Consider the following 9,200-nt stretch of genomic DNA (forward strand, 5'->3'; position numbering starts at 1 on the left):
TCTGTTTAATTTCACTTCTCGCCCAAAAGAGCCTTTAAAAATATATTTTCACTAAATACAACATTCAACGTACAGGAAAAAAAAAAAAGCATAAACATCATCTTTCAGCTTAACATTAAGCCTCACATTTTTTAATCTATCTTACAGATAAATAAATTGGTTTGAAAATCCAAATTAACTGTGAAAGCAGCAGGAAAATCTTTCCTTTTTATGAGTTTCTAAAAATGAACTCTTCTTTCTGTTCTTCATATGCAACTCCAGAGCAACTGCACTGAAATCAGTGCAGAGAAATGCAAACCAAAATTATAGGCAGAAAATTCTGAGCTAGAAGCAGTACATTTTTCCAATCATGGGAGCTACCACATGCGCAAAGACAAAAGGCCATGTTCAGAAAAAAAAAAAAAACACTTGCAGTGTTAATATGGAATAGTGTGAGTTAGTGTTTATGCTGGAAGGAAAGAAGAGCAGTGGTCAGATCATAGAATCATGGAATCACTGGAGGCGGAAGAGACTTTTGAAGATCATCTAGTCCAATTTCCCTGCATTTAATAGTGACGCCTACAACTAGATCAGATTCTCAGAGCCCTGTCCAGCCTGGCCTTGAATGTCTCTAATGATGGGGCTTCTACCACCTCTCTAGGCAAACTGTTCCATCTAGTGCTTCACCAGACTTCTCATAAAAAACTTTATATCTAGTTAAGTCTACCCTCTTTTAATTTGAAATAACTTCCCCCTGTCCTGTCACAGCAGACTCTGCTGAAGAACCTGTCCCCTTCTTTCTTATAGCCCTCCCATAGCCCACAGAGGTCCCTTTTGATGTCAGCGGTCTCTGGTTTTGTCTTTCTGGCAATGTTTACTAGCAGTGTGGTATTGGTGCACTCAGCATCCTATGGCCACATTCTCCCTCAAAGTTCTTCACAGACATTCACTGATAGAGTGTTCATAGAAGCAATTTATTGGCAACAGTGCACAGGTTGGAGCTTCCAGAGATAACGGATGGTCAGTGCCTGAATGTTACAACTCTCTCTGCTGCAAGCCTCCATGCAACATCATTTCCAGTTGCACAGGATTCAGCTCCTCAAAATGTGATTCGGTTGCAGAAAAAACATGTGGGAGCAATAACCACTGTCTAGGAGCAGCATCTGCTCCATGTCCAGTATGCTCAGTTCTGAGGCATCAGGACTCAATGAGTGCCTGAGAAAGACAGGTTCTCCACTCTGCCCTCATCAAGCAGACTGAGGCCCTTAGCAGTGCCACTTGCTTGGTCCATGTGCCATGACATCTATGAGAGGGAATGTCAGCTCCTATGTGAAATGGCCACCCAGGCTGCGCCAGTCCATGGGAGGAGAAAACAGGGTGATGAGTAAGCTGGTTAAAACACCGCTGTCATCACGAGCTGCTGCACTGGAGAGAACATCCAAAGGAAGATATTGCATCTCTTTGCAATGAACTGTGGCAGAGGGCCTTCCTTCTTTTTCCTGTTTCTTCATCCTGCCCTTTTCTTCTCTCTGGCAGTGGGCTGTCATCTTCTGTCAGCTGTAAGTCCCATAAACGCAGTTTTGTGTGAGAAGGCCTTTTCCAGTATTAATGGAGATCTCTTCCACGGTCAAGGTTCTCATGAACCAATTTCACAGCTCCTTAAACTTAGCAGCATCTGGATATGAGTGGCTGGTTTCTACACCAGGAACCAGAAGAGGTTGAGTGAGGAAGCTGTTCAGAAGACCAGGACAAGACCATGTCCCGAGGCACCCTCTCTAATACCATAGGAGAAAGCAGTCAAGGTATTTTTTCTCCAGGGAATAGCAGAGGTGAAACAGCAGATCTCCAGTAGATCTTCCTCCTTACAGGAACAATCCCTTTTGTATCAGGCTTGAAAAATTACTTACCTACCAAAGAGAGTTCATTTATTTATGATCATCTAGTATCTTTCTATAAAACTTCACTGCTAATAACATTTAATGTATATGTGAATTTCAAGCAAAAACATCACTTCACATGTTCCAACTTTTCAGAAACTATAAGCTAGAAAATGGCAAATTCGACATAGTAATTTTTGCAAGTGATACATCCTTTATTTGGATCTACTTTTAAAATTTGAAAATTTTAAAACAGTGATACAAATTATTTTTGGTTTGTTGATGCTTTGTTTTTGATGAATAGATTATCTTTCCCTTTCCCTTGTATCAGTCTCACAAATAATGAAACTACCATGGTTCATTATCAGTGATAAATATTTTTGAGGGAAAGGCTTGTAGTTTCATTGCAAAACATCAGCTGATAAATGGCAAGCAAACATCTGGGATACATCCCTAAAGAACAATGAAAGTGCATCAAAGAAATTGAGTCAGCCTGGCCAATCTGGTAAATCCATATGCCATAGAGCACTCTATAAACAGATAGGACACCTCAGGTTCATAATCACTATAACCACCTTAGAACACTACTAGATGTAAGCTAACATAATCCCTTCCACTGAACTACTCTGTGAGTCTACTATATAGACTATTGTCCTAGGCAATGGGATATGGACATGTGCTAATTTAACAACATAATGTAAGACGTCGTCGACAGATCTTTTAATGTTTTGCATCTCTGTATCTGCCTTCTGCATTTCTGAAGTTTTTACAGCAAATCACTTATGAATTTCAGAGTTATCTCACCACATTTAATATTAGTATTCTATTAATTAATCAATAGTAAGGGAACCAGGGAACCAGGGAACCAGGGAACCAGGGAACCAGGGAACCAGGGAACCAGGGAACCAGGGAACCAGGGAACCAGGGAACCAGGGAACCAGGGAACCAGGGAACCAGGGAACCAGGGAACCAGGGAACCAGGGAACCAGGGAACCAGGGAACCAGGGAACCAGGGAACCAGGGAACCAGGGAACCAGGGAACCAGGGAACCAGGGAACCAGGGAACCAGGGAACCAGGGAACCAGGGAACCAGGGAACCAGGGAACCAGGCCATAGCCCTGCAGAGAAGGACCTGGGGGTCCCAGTGAATGAAAAACTTAACATGAGACAGCAGCGTGCCCTTGCAGCTCGGAAAGCAAATTATGTCTGGTCTCCATCAGAAGAGGGGTGGCAAGCAGGGACAAGGAGGTGACTTTTCCTCTCTGCCCTTGCGTGGCCCCATCTGGAGTACTGTGCTCAGATCTGGCACAACCAGAACAAGAAATACAGGGAGATGTTGGAGAGGATCCAGAGGGCCACAAAGATGATCACAGGGTTGGAGCACCTCCCCTACAAATACAGGCTGAGAGAGCTGGGCTCGTCCAGCCTGAAGAGACGGCTGTGGGGTCACCTAGTTGCAGCTTTTCAGTACCTAACGGGAACCTACAAACAGGGGAGTCAACTCTTTGAAAGGGTGGATAATAGCAGGACAAGGGGAAATGGTTTGAAGTTGAAGGAGGGAAGACTTAGGTTAGATATCAGGGGAATTTCTTAACTATGGGAGTGATAAGGTGCTGGAACAGGCTGCCCAGAAGATTGTCCCTGGAAGTGATCAAGGCCAGGTTGGATGGGGCCCTGGGCAGCCAGGTCTAGTATTAAATGTAGAGGTTGGCAGGGGGGGATGGAAGTTTGATGATCCTTGAGGTCCCTTGCATCCCAAATCATTCTGTGATTCTGAGATTCTATGATTCATTCTTCCTAAGAATACTGCTAATTTTTTATTCATTGCAGAAAACACATACTACTACTTCTGAGTTGATTATCAACGCACATAAAAAGTTTTAATGCATCAAATCCTATTTGGAATGTAAATTTATCTTCTTTGAATATTACTCAAAATTTACTACAAACAAGCTATTGTTTATGCAAAAAAAAAAAATCTTCCAATAGTTCTGGTAGTTGGATTACCATGTATGTATACAAAAAGGAAAAAACATAACTGAGTAAAAAAAGAAAAAGTTTTTCCCTCTGAGGGAATATATCTTTCTGCTGTTTCAAACATTCTCTTAATTCCAGACGTAATTTTATTATATTTCTTGTGAAACAAACAGAGGACATAGTTTTTAAAAGTGCTTACGGACACGTTTTAATTAAACTTTTATTCTAAAATAGCTCAAAACATAATTGTTCAGTCACTCATCATTAGATAATGAAACAAAAGCAGGACAAACTAGATTCAAAAATAGCCTAAAATACTGTGTTTGAAATCCCCAGGAAACCTAATTTTCCAAAAGTGAAAAGTTCTCTCTGAAAACCTTATTTTAAAATTTCCAAGATAGATGCCCACTGTCATCGATTAGTACAAAATTCCTTATTTCAAATACTAATTTGAGACAATGCATCATTCTGTATTAACGGACATAATTATTTTGCAGTAACTTAACCATTTCAACTTATCCATCACGCTCTAAGTTTATTTCCTTTTATTTACTAAAGCCACACTTCTTTATGATACCCGCATAAACAAAAACATTTCCTACCATCAGTAGTCTGGCCTCACAGATGCCTGATGAGAAAACTGAAGAAATGTCATGAATTATTCATAGTGACCATCTATTTTGCTTGGTCTTATTTGAGCTGCCTTAAATCACTGCACACAGGCAGCACAGTGATCTCAGCTGCCATGTAGAATAAAAACAGAAATGGAGTCTAAGAATAATTTGATAAAAAGGGGGAACATTCCCTCTTTGTGTAGTAAGAAAACTGTCATAAAAGCTGCATGGCTAATGGATTTCTAATGTAGTGGAAGGTTTTAGTCAAATCAAGACAAAGGTGTGATTGACAAGAACTGTATCTCTCAGTGGTATTCTTGGAGCTAAAGAGATGTGATGCATACAGTCAATTCAATTGTTTTGCCTCCTATTGTCTGCCTCTTGTTATCATTCTCCAGTAAAGGCTACATTTATCTAGATGGTTAATTTATATTTACTATTGTTTCAATATTTGGCACATTTTGAGGACTGTGGAATGTCCCAGAAAATTATTTTGTAGATACAATGGCAAAGAATAAAAGTAGCCATACACTTTCACAACTTCTATTCAAATTCAGCAACAACAGGAGTGGGAAAAGTCTTTATAGTAGTTTAAACATAGTGCTCAGAGGTAGCATGCACATGCCTCAAAAACATTTTTCTGCAAAACTATTCACACAGGTATTTGCTCCTGTAAAGAGATAATACCAACAGGATTGCACGATGTGACACAGTAATGTCCTCTCTGCTATAACATAAACACTGGACCAAACCAGGTAGTTTATGCAAGAGTAGGTTATTATTTACAAAGTGGGACTGGATGTCTAATCTGACTACAAAAACTACTGAAGCATTTATTTAAATTAAACTCAGCATTAAATAAGAGCTAAGGTTAAAAAATTTTAAAATACCAAGACTGATCTTTCAATACATGCATGTACAGCAACAAAAAAAAAAAAAATAAAAAAATACCCTTAAATAGAGGTTATTTCTAGCTTCTTTAAACAGAGAACTGGTATGCAGGATGAAAAGGTATGCAGGATGAAAATTTGAAACCAATTGTTTTCAAAGTATGATCTCCTGTACCTCTATATTTGACAAGGCAGGCAAATCCAAGATATTATTTATTTCTCTTCCCAATTTAGCACAACTTTCTAGACATGTGAAAAGGCAGCACATCAAGATGGCTGCCTTGCAGGATGTTGGAAGCTTGGAAGCTTTGTGTCTGGAATGTGTCTTCTCATTGGATTTTCATCACTATCACACTGAACATGAAAACTGTCTCTGGAGATTTAAAAAGCACGGATTCCCTAGCCTGTTTTCTTTGGAAGCACTATATTACAGTATTAGGGTATTTATGGGGATGTTCTTTACACACTGAGGAAATAACTGGTATACCAGAGTTTGAGTTATTGTTCTGTAAAGAAGCAGCTTTAATATATCTTAGATCTTTGGACTACCAGCTCTAGTATAGTCCATGGATGACTGAAGATATCTCAGCTGGAGATTACTAGTATAAAATACATCTAGTGAAGATGCTTAGCAAAATGATTATATGGCACTTGATTCAATTGATTTTTTTTTTTTTTTTTTTTTTTTAAGTGGAGGCTTTAATATCTCTGAATAAACTTGAGCTCCAATGAAGCTACTGAAAATATTTCCATTACAAGCTCATCTATTTGCTAGCCATAGAAGAAAAAAATAAAACAAGAAAGTGAATATAGCATAATGTTAATAGCAATCAAATACACTTTAGACTTAACACCAGAACAGACACACTAATCTGATATATTAGTCCTGAATTTTATGTAGAATGAGGAAACTGGATTAATTTTACAGATTTTAAACAAACTTAGAAGTGCTATGAGAACACTTATGTCTGTTTCAGTATATCTGAAATCCTGTTGAAGGCAATGAGAAAACCAAGGTCCTCAAAGTGAAACATGATTAAATTCTTTGCTGAACTTTGTTGTTGGAATTACCAGGACCAACATGTCTGTCAGCTTTTCATTGACCCAAGTTATACTTAACATCTCTAATGAAGACACGCTTTTACCTTACTGTGAATGCTGAACGCTTAACTAGTCACATTCTCATAACTCTAAAATTAAGCTGACACTTCTTCGTACCTCAGGAGAGGATGTTTTAATTAAACCCAAGTCATGCCTTTAACTTGCCTATTTTAAGTTTTCTCTTGTTAAAAAAATAAAAGTGAATCTCTAATCTAAGAAGTTGCATGAAATACCCAATTCTTACTAAAAGATAAAATCTCACTTATTATACTCATTACTTACCAGAAGTTTCAAGAGTTGCTTCACCAGAAAGATGCAGGTGCTGACCTATAAGCTATATTTTGGTACATTTTCTACAGCTAAGTAGTAGTGGCTTTTTTGTGGAAGCTGAAGGCACTAAAAACTCATTTGTCATTACAGGCTGCTGATCTTCCGAGTTCCCATCATTAGATTTGTCCACTTTTTCAATGGTTACAAGGATTTCCTCTTGCTGAGACAAACATTGCAAGGTACAAGACCATCCCTATTAAACATATTACAACTCTTACCTGTTCTCCCAAGGGAGATCTCCTGGCAATGATCCAGCATGCCCTTCATTTCCTCATACACATATTCTTTCTGCTTCCGAACACCATTCTCAGTGCTGAGAGTCTCTAACCAGCTAAGAGCATTTCATGCAATACAACTTCAGTCACTGTGGGCTGAAACGGATAGGCACAGAATTCCAGTATCAGTACCCTGGAGACATTTTATCAAGTTAACTATGCACAAAGTGTGTGTTATGAACAAAGCAATATAAACCATTCATATATTTACTCATCAGTAATTCACTAATAAAATGCATTGAAACATGGTAATTAAATAGCAAGCTGTTAATTATAAAGTGTCAGCAGCTGAGCTTCAGCAAGTATCATTTTAAGACCATTTCCTATCTAACAAACATACTGACTCTGTGTAAAGTGATTAGTCTATTCTAGGAAACATTTTCCTCTGGAGGAACAGGGCATTTTAGAGCAATTAAAGACATTGTAACAATCTCCACTAATGGCACAGAGGGAAGCTCAAAACAGCCATATAACACTCCAAGAAAGTAAGGCAAGAATAGCAAGAATCAAAAACCTTGCAGACAACATGAAGTAAGATCTGATTTGCCTCTGTATCTGGCAATTATATGATTTGTAGTTTCACAGAATCACAGAGTCAGAATTGCTGAGGTTGGAAGGTCCTCTAGAGTTCATCTGGTTCAACTTTCTGCTGAAGCAAGACCATCTAGAGTTGCTTGCCCAGGACCATGTTCAGGTGGATCATAGAATCACAGAATCATAGAATCACAAGGTTGGAAATGACCTGTAAGATCATCTAGTCCAACCATCTTCTCATTACCACTGCTACCACAAGCACTAAACCATATCTAGCAGCTCCTCATCCAGACAATTCTTGAACACTGCCAGGAACAGCGACTCCACATCCTCTCTGGGCAGGCCATTCCAGTGCCTGACCACTGCCTGAGAGAAAAAGTTTTTCCTCATGTCCAAGCTAAACCTCCTCTGGTACATCTTGCAGCCATTTCCCCAGGTTATGTTTGTTGCCTGGGAGAAGAGGCCAAACCCCTCTTCAAACACAACCTCCCCTCAGGAAGTTGTAGAGTGCAATGAGCCTCCTCTTCTCCAGACTAAACAATCTCAGCTCCCTCAGCCACTCCTCATAAGACTTGTGCTCCAGACCCCTCACCAGTTTCATTGCCCTTCTCTGGACATGCTCCAGGGCCTCAATATCTTTCCTGTAGCAAGGGGCTCAAAACTGAACACAATACTCAGTGTGCAGCCACACCAGAGCTGAGCACAGGGGGATGATCACCTCCCTGCTCCTGCTGGCCACACTATTTCTAATGCAGGACAGGATGCTGTTAGCCCTCTTGGCCACCTGGGCACGCTGTCAGCTCATGTTCAGTCAAGCATCAACCAACACCCTCAGGTCTCTTTCTTCTCCACATCCAGCTTCTCTCTCTTCATCCAGCCACTCATCCCCACCCCTATAATGCTGCATGGGGTTGTTGCAGCCAAAGTGCAGGACCTAACACTTAGCCTTGTTGAGCCTCATCCCATTCACCTCAGTGATCCAGCTTGTCTAGATCCTTCTGAAGGGCCTCCCTACCCTCAGGCAGATCAACACCACCTCCCAATTTGGTGTCACTTGCAAACTTACTGAGGATACGTATAATCAATGAATATTAAGATGCTATAATTTCAAAATAAACAAGAGAGTTTGGCAAAGCAGATTATGATAACAAAAAGAGACTAGATAGAAAGCTTACTCATATCCTAGGCTCACTTGCAAAACTCCAGTAGAGGCAACCTCCAAAAGAGATCCTTCCCCACTGGTAGCCAGCTCTTAAATAGGTCTAGGAGGGCTGGAGCCTGGCTCCACCCCTTCTGGCAGCACAGGTGAATTGCCTTCATCTGTGCTCCTCTGGCTGACTCATTGCTCACCTCAGGTGATCAATCAGAGGTTCAGGCTGTGACTTAGTAGTTCCCATACAGGGTACACTCAGTCTCCTCACCTAGGTCATCAATAAAGATATTAAACAAGTTGAGCCCCAGTACCAACCCCTGGGGGACACCAACTTGAAATGGGTGGCCAGCTGCACTTAAGTCCATTCACCACTACCTGTTAGGCACAGCCCTCTAGCCAGTTCCTTACCCAAAGAAGTGTATACCTGTCCAGACCATGGGCAGCCAGAAGAAGCCTATGAGAGACCATGT

At 40.3% G+C, this 9,200-nt stretch overlaps 1 long non-coding RNA gene across 1 annotated transcript; it reads right to left on the minus strand.

Annotated features, from left to right (window-relative positions):
- Window positions 1-1,249: 1,249 nt before the first annotated feature.
- LOC125703567 (uncharacterized) lies at window positions 1,250-8,804 on the minus strand. Its single transcript, XR_007380891.1, has 3 exons — window positions 8,753-8,804; window positions 6,987-7,139; window positions 1,250-1,886 (listed from the first exon to the last, which is right to left on the minus strand). It is a non-coding gene; the product is annotated as an uncharacterized LOC125703567 (long non-coding RNA).
- Window positions 8,805-9,200: the final 396 nt, after the last annotated feature.

Source organism: Lagopus muta, chromosome 1 (assembly GCF_023343835.1).
Source record: "Lagopus muta isolate bLagMut1 chromosome 1, bLagMut1 primary, whole genome shotgun sequence".
Lineage (NCBI taxonomy): Eukaryota > Metazoa > Chordata > Aves > Galliformes > Phasianidae > Lagopus > Lagopus muta.